The sequence below is a fragment of the Siphateles boraxobius genome, unplaced genomic scaffold, assembly GCF_051911475.1.
Source record: "Siphateles boraxobius isolate OS27281-9 unplaced genomic scaffold, OSU_SipBor_1 6, whole genome shotgun sequence".
Taxonomy (NCBI): domain Eukaryota; kingdom Metazoa; phylum Chordata; class Actinopteri; order Cypriniformes; family Leuciscidae; genus Siphateles; species Siphateles boraxobius.
Window position 1 is genome coordinate 15,368,849 of NW_027509186.1, and position 11,198 is coordinate 15,380,046.

Below are 11,198 nucleotides of genomic sequence, written 5' to 3' on the forward strand. Positions count from 1 at the left end.
TAATTTCACAATCTATAGCTTCTATGAAACATACAAGTTAAAAGACATGAAGGGTCGTTATAACGTAGTTCAAACGTCTTGTATAATAAAGTGATTTTGTCTTATTTGTAATCAGGCACTAAAGCGATTACCCATAAAATGTTCCCGTAAAATCGGATTCCTTGGGTCGGAAGATGGGACTTTTCTCTACGGTGGGACTCATCTCTTCACCACACCGGCGGCCTCACAGTTACTGGGGATTATGTGCGACGCTGACACGTTTGCTCCTGTCTCCTCAATTTTTCCTGCTTTTCAAGAGACTTTTTAATTTGTCAACAACATGGCCTTCTGTACAGGGCCTGCAACATTTTACATGTAAAAAAAATAACATTTCAAAATAAAAGTGAAGACAATTTTCAATAATGGAAATGTCACAAGGCACTATCTGTGCACATCTAAATATATATATATATACATATATATATATATATATATATATATATATATATATATATATATATATATATATATATATAAATGAATCCTATATAGGGTTGGGTACCAAAACGCGAGGCCAATAGGGAACCGGATCCGACGTAAACGGTAGTAACCAGACGGAATAAAAACAAAAATTTCGGTGCCTGATTTCGGTGCCTGAATCTCTGTGTCATAAGGCGCACACACGCAAGGTCTCTCGCTCTCTCTCTCTCCTTCTCCGCCGTGCGCGCACTATACGGTTTGGAGCACAGTCTGTTATTACTCGCATGCGCCCTCTTGCTCGCTCGCTCTAGATTCCGAGAGATTTTAACTAATTTGCGGGCATCAGGGAGCCGCTATCAATATGCGATTTAACTCAACATTTTTTATTTTGTCAAATCAACTTAGATTCACTGTTTTTAGTTTAGGTTGATTAAACTAATGGCTTGGTGGCAATGCACTGATATAAAATTAAAACATTAGTTGATTGTACTAATAGATAGTTCACTCTGAGTCTTATTTTTCCCTGCGCATTTTAAAGTTAACGTTAGTGTCTTTCTTATGTCATCTTTACAGTTTAGTACGTTAAGGCTGTGAGTGCAGCGATTCAACCTTAAAAAAATAATCCAGATAAATATTAGTTATTTTTCATTTTCATCGTGATTAAACGAATGCGTATTGGCGGTTTTATATAGGCTAACGTTAATGCATTCAGGTTAAGTTGATGTTTCCTTTAAGAGAAGGAAACGGCAATAAATAATAGAGAATGAACTGTTATACTTATGTTTCTGAAGCAATAAGTGTTCAAATGAATCTTTTTATGTAATATTTCAGACTTGTTGAGCTTTGAACATGTTTGCCAATTAACGTTAACTTAATTTACACGACGACGTAAGTTAAGTTAACTTGGACCAGAGACGGGAAGGTGCCATTTGCTTCTCTGAAAACTTAGGCTGTTTATGGTAAGTAATTTTAAAATTCAATATGTCTCTATCACAACTGGTTGATTAATTTAATGTATTTTCTAGGCGGCGAAAGGTCAGAAAAAAATTTGTTATAATTTTGCCTCAGAAATTCCTAATGGCCTCTTTCGTTGACCCGTTTACATTGAGGCCATTTTAATATAGCCTACGTAACATAACATTACATTTAGTGGTTTAATGTTAACATAGTTGCTTTCACACATGATCCTATATGTTTTTTTACATTTTAGAGATTGTGTGAACAGAACCTAAACAGGTCTGGACATTAAGAGTGTTGGGTATCATTTGAATTTTAATGATTCCAATTCCTTATTTCGACAAGGTAAAATATAATTTTAGATATCATTCACATGTATCCAGTATGGGGTGGCAAGTCACTCTATTTTTTCACTGAATCATTCATACAATCGACTCGTTGAAACTGCTGATTCATTCAGGAAAAAATTAAGCGACTGTCTTTATGAATGGTTCATTGAATCATTGACTCACTAGATTCGTTTGAAAACGCAGATTCCTTCATAAACGGAACACCCGTCCTTGCTTGGAGATGCACAGCGGTTCAGCTGTAATTTGGTTTTGAACTATTTTCATTGACTTATTCGAGAAAAATCTGAAAGTACGGTTCCTAAAATGAGAGTCACTTAATATTAATTTATGTTTCTTGAATTGTTGTATAAAATCAATGTTACATTTGCAAACGCTGTCTACACTGCACAATGAATCTTAGTATCTTATTTATATTGTGTCCAGGGCTGGCCCAAGCCTTTATGGGGCCCTACACTTGCTGTACTTCAGTACAGTTAAAGTGCTACAGTTTGTTATAATAGTTTGTTATAATAGTCATTTTATAGTAAATCAAAAAGCAAGGAGGGGAAAATGAGCCAATAGCGGAAATTTCATATAATTTTAAGTGTTTGTTTTCCAGCAGGTGGCAGATATAGTCCATGTTATCTGCATGAATAAAAATGAGTAATGGGGATCTTATTTAAAGTGAATTTTACTGCGCAAATGTACAGTTAAATAATATAAAGTTAAAGGTTGAATAGGTCATCTGGGAAATGCTAACTTTAGCCTGCTAGCTTTAGCCATAGAATGCAACGGGGACTACTTTCAGGTGCTGCGTGATATCACTGCACCCATGGTACATTTGCAACGTTCCTTGATTATTCGCCAGAATGAGAGTATAGTTCCATGTCAAATCAGCCTAGAAAATTGCCACGTTTCATTTTCCGTTAGTTTTATTGCACGTTCTAACTTGAGAAGAGACAACTTTTAAATAAGAAAAATTCTGGAAATTATAGTCACTTTGCGGGCGAGATGCTAATGGTCTAATCCGATCCAATGATCTATGCTAGGCTGGAGCTATACGTTGTATCGCCAGACTCAGGGAACTTCTGGATGAATGGGAGAAAGGTAAAAAACGTCTCGGTTACGTATGTAACCCTCGTTCCCTGAGTAGGGAACGGAGACGTTACGTCGGATGACGACGAAGGGGGGTTTCGCTTAGAACACCTATCGACTTCGAGTATTACAAAACGAGCCAATGGCGATGAAATGCCATGGGTCTGCGGAATTTGCATAGCGTATCTCCGCCCCACCGCGTGGGTATAAAAGGAGGACGCCGGCAACATGCAGGTATGTCTTCGCTGAGGAGCCGAGACTGAACTCAGGCGTCTGCCCAGCGGTACAGCGGAAGTGGCAGGGAGACGTAACTTCTCCGTTCCCTACTCAGGGAACGAGGGTTACATACGTAACCGAGACGTTCCCTTTCATAGTCACTCCGAGTTACGTCGGATGACGACGAATGGGGGTCCCCGTGAAATCACGCTACCTTCACAGGTGTCTTCCAGTGCCCTGCGAAAGTCTGATCCCCCTGTTGTGATACTGGCATGTCGAAGGAGTCCTACTTAACACAGGAATACCAAGGTACACTGGGAAGCATATCTCAGAGGAGATTTGCGCAGCATGCCTACCCGTAGGGAGGACTTAAGAACACACATATGGCCGAAGGGCTTCATATGATCAAGGAGGATGAGGAGCAGGTCATTCTGGTCGCGCCGTACTGGCCCGCCCGGACCTGGTTCTCCGAACTGATACTCCTCGCGACAGCACCTCCTTGGCCAATTCCTCTGAGGAAGGATCTCCGTTCTCAGAGACGGGGCACCCTCTGGCACCCTCGACCCGATCATATGCAGGAACGCTGGAGTGACCACCCCGAGGGGTGGCAACTTTCAACTCCAGGAGTGGCAACAAGGTGGTTTGCCAAGGGAAAGACACATGCTCAAGGAGGCTTACAGTGGAAATACACATGTGGGGGTTACTCAGGGAGGAACCATGCACACGGAGGCACCTAGCCGACACACAGGCAATAGACACTGGCGCCAGCGTCAACAGTGCTGGAGGAACTCAGGGCTTCAGAGAGGAAAGCTCACCTAATGGAATATCGCACGTATCCAGTCCGTGGAGTGGAATGGCGAGCAAGCGAGGACACCTGAGCGGGTCCAGTACTAGCTGACTGAAGCGAGTACACAAGAGGACACAGGCTCCACTCGGAGATTATAAAATCTGGCGAATGTGTTGGGTGTCGCCCAGCCTGCAGCTCTACAGATGTCTGCCAGCGAGGCGCCATGCGCTAGAGCCCAAGAGGAAGCCACACTCCGGGTGGAATGGGCTGTCACACCAAGGGGGCACCGTCGGCCTTGCTGTTGGTAAGCCAAAGCAATGGCGTCCACTATCCAGTGGGACAACCTCTGCTTTGAGAGAGCCTTTCCCTTCAGTCTCCCACCATAACAGACAAAGAGCTGGTCTGAGGTCCTGAAACACTGCGTCCTGTCTACGTAGGCACGGAGAGCGCGTACTGGACAGAGCAGTGCCAAGGCTGGGTCTGCCTCCTCCAGGGGCAGCGCTTGCATGTTCACCACCTGGTCCCGGAAGGGAGTGGTGGGAACCTTGGGCACATATCCAGGCCGGGGTCTCAGGATCACGTGAGAGTGACTGGGCCCGAATTCCAGGCACGCTTCGTCAACGGAGAATGCGTGCAGGTCCCCTACCCTCTTGATGGAGGCCAATGCAACCAGGAGCGCTGTATTTATAGACAGGAATTTAAGCTCAACTGATTGCAGAGGCTCAAAGGGAGGCCTCTGTAAGGCATTTAACACCACTGAGAGGTCCCAAGAGGGAAAGAGAGGAGGACGAGGAGGATTCAGTCTCCTCGCTCCTCTCAGGAACCTGACGATCATGTCGTGCTTCCCCAGAGACTTACCTTCAACTGCTTCGTGATATGCGGCGATAGCGGCCACATACACCTTCAGGGTGGAGGGAGACAGCCTTCGCTCAAGCCCATCTTGCACGAAGGAAAGCACGACAGTGATCGGGCATCTCCTGGGGTCTTCTCGCGAGAAGAGCACCAGTTGACGAAGAGGTTCCACTTCAACGCATAGACATGTCTCGTGGACGATGCTCTAGCGGAAGTGATGGTACCCGCCACCGCAGGTGGCAGGGTACTCAAACCTGCCTCGTCCCGTCCAGGAGCCACACGTGGATCCTCCAAAGATCGGGTCGAGGGTGCCAGAGGGTGCCCCGTCTCTGAGAAAGGAGATCCTTCCTCAGAGGAATTGGCCAAGGAGGTGCTGTCGCGAGGAGCATCAGTTCGGAGAACCAGGTCCGGGCGGGCCAGTACGGCGCGACCAGAATGACCTGCTCCTCATCCTCCTTGATCTTGCACAGGGTCCGTGCGAGAAGCCTCACTGGGGGAAACGCATATTTGCGTAGGGCCCGCGGCCAGCTGTGCGCCAGTGCATCCGTGCCGAGGGTGCCCTCGGACATGGAGTAATACAGGGTAGTGGTCGACCGATATATCGCCACGGCCGATATATCGGCCGATATTTGGCTTTTTTAAAATATCGGCATCGGCCGATAAGTTTTTCTGATTGGCCGATGTGTTGGAAGCGGGACTTTTATTTTGACGGCGCTACGGACTTTTATTTTGACGGGCCGCACTGAGAACACCAGCACCTGAGAAGAGAACACAGCGCTCACTCACATTCTCCGTCTTCATTAGTTTACGATCTCTGTCAGTCAGATCTAATATTTTGTTAGACAGAACCGGTGGCTACAGAACTGGTCAAAGAAAGTAAATGGTATGTGAAAAAGTAATACGTTTGCTTTTATATTATTTGTAACCGAAAAGGCAAACAATCAGCCTAAAATACTTTCTCATTTACTGTCAACATTCAGCAAATGCGCATCTACATAATTTAAACAAATCTCTGAATTTCTAATAAACATTTAATTTCACAAACCTTGCAGATTTAATCGAATCCAGCTGTGATATCTTGTGAAGTGTGCGTTTGTAGCCTGAATAAACGTGTTCCTGCGAGTGACGGTCGGTCCGTGCACAGTGAGTGAATGTGAACAGAAGATCAGCTTCACAGGAGACGCGATCGAAACACTTTAAATCCTTCATTTTAAAATATGCTGTGCTATATCCAGTGGCCCACTGTGTCATATTCATGTCGTTTTCACTGTGTGCTGTACGTAAAATTAGCGTTACCTTGTCAAAAGTCAAAGTAAAAAAAAGTCTTTATTTGAAAAAATATGATTATCAGTGATTACTGATTAATTACCAGATTACTGAGTGCCCTGTTACAGTGTTTACTTCCTTTTTATTCACATATTCATATATTTTTAAACAATTACTTTATTTGTGAAACATTCTGTAATAGGATTGCAGTATTCAAGAAGATGCCATCTAGTTTAGGGCCTAAGCATGTTTATTTTAAAGATTTTTAAATATGTATTAAATTTATCAATTTTATTAATGATTGATTTCTATAAATCTAAAGTGTGTGTGAGTGTGTATATATATATATATATATATATATAAATATGAATAAATATCGGCTTTATATCGGCCATCGGCCACCCTGCTCTCTAAGATATCGGCATCGGCATCGGCCATCAAAAAACCCATATCGGTCGACCACTAATACAGGGCGCAATGGGATGAGTCGTGGGAGGCAAACAGGTCTATCTGTGCGTCCCCGAACTGGTCCCAGATCAGCTGGACCGACTGGGGATGGAGTCGCCATTCGCCGGGAACGGGCCGAAACCGTGACAGCTCGTCGGCTGCAAAGTTCCGATCTCCCGGAAAGTAGATAGCACGAAGGGACCTCAGGTGCTTCTGACTCCATAAGAGGAGGTGGCGTGCGAGTTGCGACATACAGCGGGAGCGTAGACCACCCTGACGGTTGATGTACGCTACTGTCGCGGTATTGTCTGAACGGACTAGTATGTGTTGACCCTTGAGCAACGTGCGAAAACGGTGCAGGGCAAGGCGTACTGCCGGCAACTCGAGGCTATTGACATGCAGAAGGCGCTAGGGTCCTGTCCAGGAGCCCGCGGCAGCATGTCCGTTGCACATGGCGCCCCAGACTGTGGAAGAGGCATCTGTGGAGACAACAACATGCCTGGAAACTCGTTTTAGGGGAACACCGGACCGTAGAAAACTGAGGTTCCTCCACGGGGTGAAGGTCTGACGGCAGGTCGGAGTTACTGGAACTCGGAGCGTGCCATGATGCCATGCCCACCTCGGGACTCGATCGCGAAGCCACAGCTGAAGCGGTCTCATATGAAGCAATCCGAGCGGCGTTGCCGCGGCTGCAGAAGCCATATGCCCCAGGAGCCTCTGAAACAATTTCAGTGGGACCGCACTCTTGCCATCGAACTGTCGGAGACAAGTCAGCAGTGAGTGTGCGCGCTCGCTCGTAAGCTGCGCGGACATAGCGATCTAGTCAATCTCCATACCGAGAAAAGAGATCCTCTGCACGGGGCAGAGTTTGCTCTTCTCCCAGTTGACCCGAAGGCCCAGACGGGCTAGGTGCCGGAGCACTAAGTCTCTGTGTTCGCAAACCTGATCTCGAGAGTGAGCCAACATTAGCCAGTCGTCGAGGTAATTCAGGATGCGAACCCCGTGTTCGCGTAGGGGAACAAGGGCTGCCTCGACGACTTTCGTAAAGACGCGAGGAGACAGAGCCAACCCGAATGGGAGAACCGCGTACTGGTATGCCTGCCCCTCGAAAGCAAACCGGAGAAACGGTCTGTTTCGAGGTAAAATGGAGACATGAAAGTAGGCGTCCTTCAGGTCTATCGCTGCAAACCAATCCTGTGGCCGCACGCATTCGCAAATGCGTTTGGCTATGAGCATCTTGAACGGCAGCCTGTGAAGGGAGTGGTTCAAGACGCGCAGATCCAGGATCGGCCGTAACCCACCGGTCTTCTTGGGGACAATGAAGTACAGGCTGTAAAACCCTGACTTCATCTCGGCTGGAGGGACAGTCTCGATTGCACCCTTCGCCAGCAGGGTAGCAACCTCCGCTCTCATGATAGGGGCATTGCCACCGACCATAGTGAAGCGAACTCCCCTAAAGCGGGGAGGAGACCGTGCGAACTGAATCATATAGCTGAGCCTGATAGTTCGGGCGACCCAGCGGGACAGGCTGGGAGCTCTAACCAAGCTGCCAGAACTGAACCAGCGGGGTCATGCGAACCACAGACATCCCCCGGAGGGGCAGCGAAGCGGAGTGACCGGCCCAGGCGAGGGTGGCATAGCGGCCCGGTGCGGGGGCGCGGTCATGCTCCGCGTCCTGACAGAGGAGACCAGGGAAGGACCAGCGTTCCACGGGGGTCTGCTCTGCCAGGGGTCTGGCGACAGATGGGGACAGTGGCGAAGCGGTCCGTGGACGGCACGCCGTGTCAACCGCCTCTGGGACAGAGGGGGACGAGGAGAGCACGGCTTCTGGGCGGCGCTCTGTGTCGTCCGAGAACTCTGTATGCTCAGAGACGAAAGAGTCAGTTCTTTCTGAATAAGGATTCTTCCCCAGCCCTCCACCGGGGAAAGGAGTGGCCCTGCTACCAACTCCTGGAAAGAACTGAGTCTCATCTCTGAGCAGCCCATCTCAAAAGTGCCGCTTAACCGGCGTTTAGCGGGTGGCGGGGCTGGAGAGGGCTGTGGCATCCCCCCTGCAGTCAGGCCCGGTGAACGGGTGGGGTTGGAACCGTGGGAGGGAGCCTTCGGCGGTGGGCAGACTGAGGAATATGAGCGGACGGCGGGGCCGTCGGGCAGAATAACCTCAATCTGCTCACGGGCGGTTGAGAACTGTTGGGCAGAAGCACTCAACCGCACCGCCGAAGAGGCCGACCTGGGAGATGGGTTTGTCGAGCAGACGGGTCCGCCCGACATCGTGCACATCATACAGGTCAGCCCCAGACTGGTGAACATCACCTGACTCCGAGAGCGTACGGCCACTTTCGTCACTCGAAGAGCAAGGTCAGTTGCAGCACGCAGCTCACTGAAGAGCCTCGGGTCAGTCCCGCCCTCCTGCATGTCCATGAGCATCTGGGTCAGGTAGACCAGCAGAACGTCATGGGATGCAGTGAGGCAGCTGCCTGTCCTGAGGCACTATAGGATTTCGCCACAGATTAGTGTAGACGAAAAGAACTATAGGCTTTGGACGGGTGCTTAGGATAGCGCCAGGAAGCACTCTGAGGACATAGTAGCATGGCAACAGAGCGTTCAACCGGGGGAACCCCAGTGTACCCATGGGCAGCGGCCCCTGAGGGAAGGAAAGGCGGATGAGACCAACGAGAGGACCCCTGATCTCATCATGCACGTCCGGGAGGAAATATATTGGGGTTTGCAGTGGACAAACCCCAATATCGGCGGCCTTACCCAAAACCAATCATCCCGGGAAAGCATGGCCGTCATTTCCGGATCAGACTCAGGCACAGCCGTATGCACACCAGAGGGTGGCAGCTGTGACGAGTCGTCATTTCCAGAAGAATCAAGCCCACCTAGTGATGCTGCTACACAGACACAGCATCATCCTCTGTAGCTTCAAATGAAAATACACAGGCCAACCGAGGGTAGACTCGTGGAATCATCAGTTCGCTAGTGGGCACCGTCATTAAAGAGGGGGGGCTGGGGCGTGGACACAGAGTCGGCGCCTTGTTCCAGACCAACACCCTCAGGTCACCCTGGCCACCAGCCGAAGATCGGGTGGTGGATTAGGGGACTCTCACTCTTGCGAGTTCACCGAGTCTCGACCTATATATGACACGATGATCACGTTACCAGAGAGAACATGAGTCAACCACGAGCGCTGTTCAAGCATGATCAAAGCCCAAACACACTAGACAGCGCTCGTGCCCATCAGAGTCCGATACCAGTCCGCTGCAACCAGAAATGCACGGGCGAGCCGTCTCTAAAAAGACGTGCCGCGTGCAAGCTCTTTTATGAGAGGAGAAAAAACTCTGCGATGTTGAAGCGCACAGGGAGACACACACACACTGGCAGATCACTGAACAGATCAGCAAGCACTGTGAGCTCGCTGCAGATCGCCGTCACACCAACACCGGAGAGAGAAGCTCGTCTTGTAGAGCGAAGTCAGAGATGATTGTGGAGTGAAGAAATATTCTTGGCTCCGAAGCGAAAACATACCTGCATGTTGCCGGTGTCCTCCTTTTATACCCACGCGGTGGGGCGGAGATACGCTATGCAAATTCCGCAGACCCATGGCATTTCATCGCCATTGGCTCGTTTTGTAATACTCGAAGTCGATAGGTGTTCTAAGCGAAACCCCCATTCGTCGTCATCCGACGTAACTCGGAGTGACTACGAAAGGGAACAATTGTTTTACTCGTGGGGAGGTGGAAAATGAGCTTAATTCCCCAAATGGTGGAATATCCCTTTAATTAGCTTGCTAAAATACACCCGTGTTTACAACACTTTTACACTGTAACATAACTTCTGTGGGATGGGTCTATTTAGACAGTCTCAACAGGGAATCAAACTGCTGACCCTTCAGTCATGAGACGACTTGCTCCAACTTCTGAGCTATAACCGTCCCCAATAGTACTGTTACCCTATGATGGCCACTCCTAGGTGTGTCAGGTGGGGCCCAGCAGATTGGCCAGAGGGGGAGACCGAGGCAACGTTGGAGAACATCTACACAGGCATGCCATCTACTGTCTTTTTGCGTAATTTTATTTAGACTTTAGTAATTGGTCAAGATCTGAACACTGTGTGTTGGGCGGCTACAAGACCAAATTGTTACTTGGGTACTAACAATACATTTGTATGTCTGTATACACAGATTTTTTATTCAAATATTTAAAATGCAAAATGAGTGATTACATTATCAACATTTACCTCGCATGATTTACTACCTCTGACCAATGAACAATATTTATACTTTATCCTAAACCCATGCTATTGTGTGTTAACTATGTTACAGCCATGTGCCACTGCAGTGGACGTCAATACTGCAGAACTCCCCAGCACCCCCTGCTTGATCATTCAAGGTAATGTTACTTTGATCTAGTATCGACATTTCTAACTCATTGTTTTGTTTTCATTCTAGAAATCTACATTACCACAATAAATAATACAAATTATAATAAGAATTACATTTGTATAGCCCTTAACAGCCATAACACATAATGTTGTATCTGTTCATTTCAGGTGACATGATTATATCAGGCTTATATCCATCGAGGGACATTTCGTGATGGGCCCACACCCTTTCTTTTTACATGGAGTACCAGTTCTTCAGCAGCTATTACGTCTTCAACCTTGAGTATCCTGCCGCTGGATCGTCGACACTAGAGTTCATTCAAAGGTATTTTATAAAGATCACATTTAATCTTGTAATTAGGGCTGCAACAACTAATCGATAAAATCTATAATAATCGATTATGAAA

The 11,198-nt window shown here is 47.7% G+C and overlaps 1 long non-coding RNA gene across 1 annotated transcript; it reads left to right on the forward strand.

The window, feature by feature from the left end:
- Nucleotides 1-1,354: 1,354 nt before the first annotated feature.
- LOC143715586 (uncharacterized) lies at nucleotides 1,355-10,761 on the forward strand. The gene is made up of 3 exons (XR_013195824.1): nucleotides 1,355-1,418; nucleotides 2,795-2,852; nucleotides 10,267-10,761. It is a non-coding gene; the product is annotated as an uncharacterized LOC143715586 (long non-coding RNA).
- The last annotated feature ends 437 nt before the right edge of the window (nucleotides 10,762-11,198 follow it).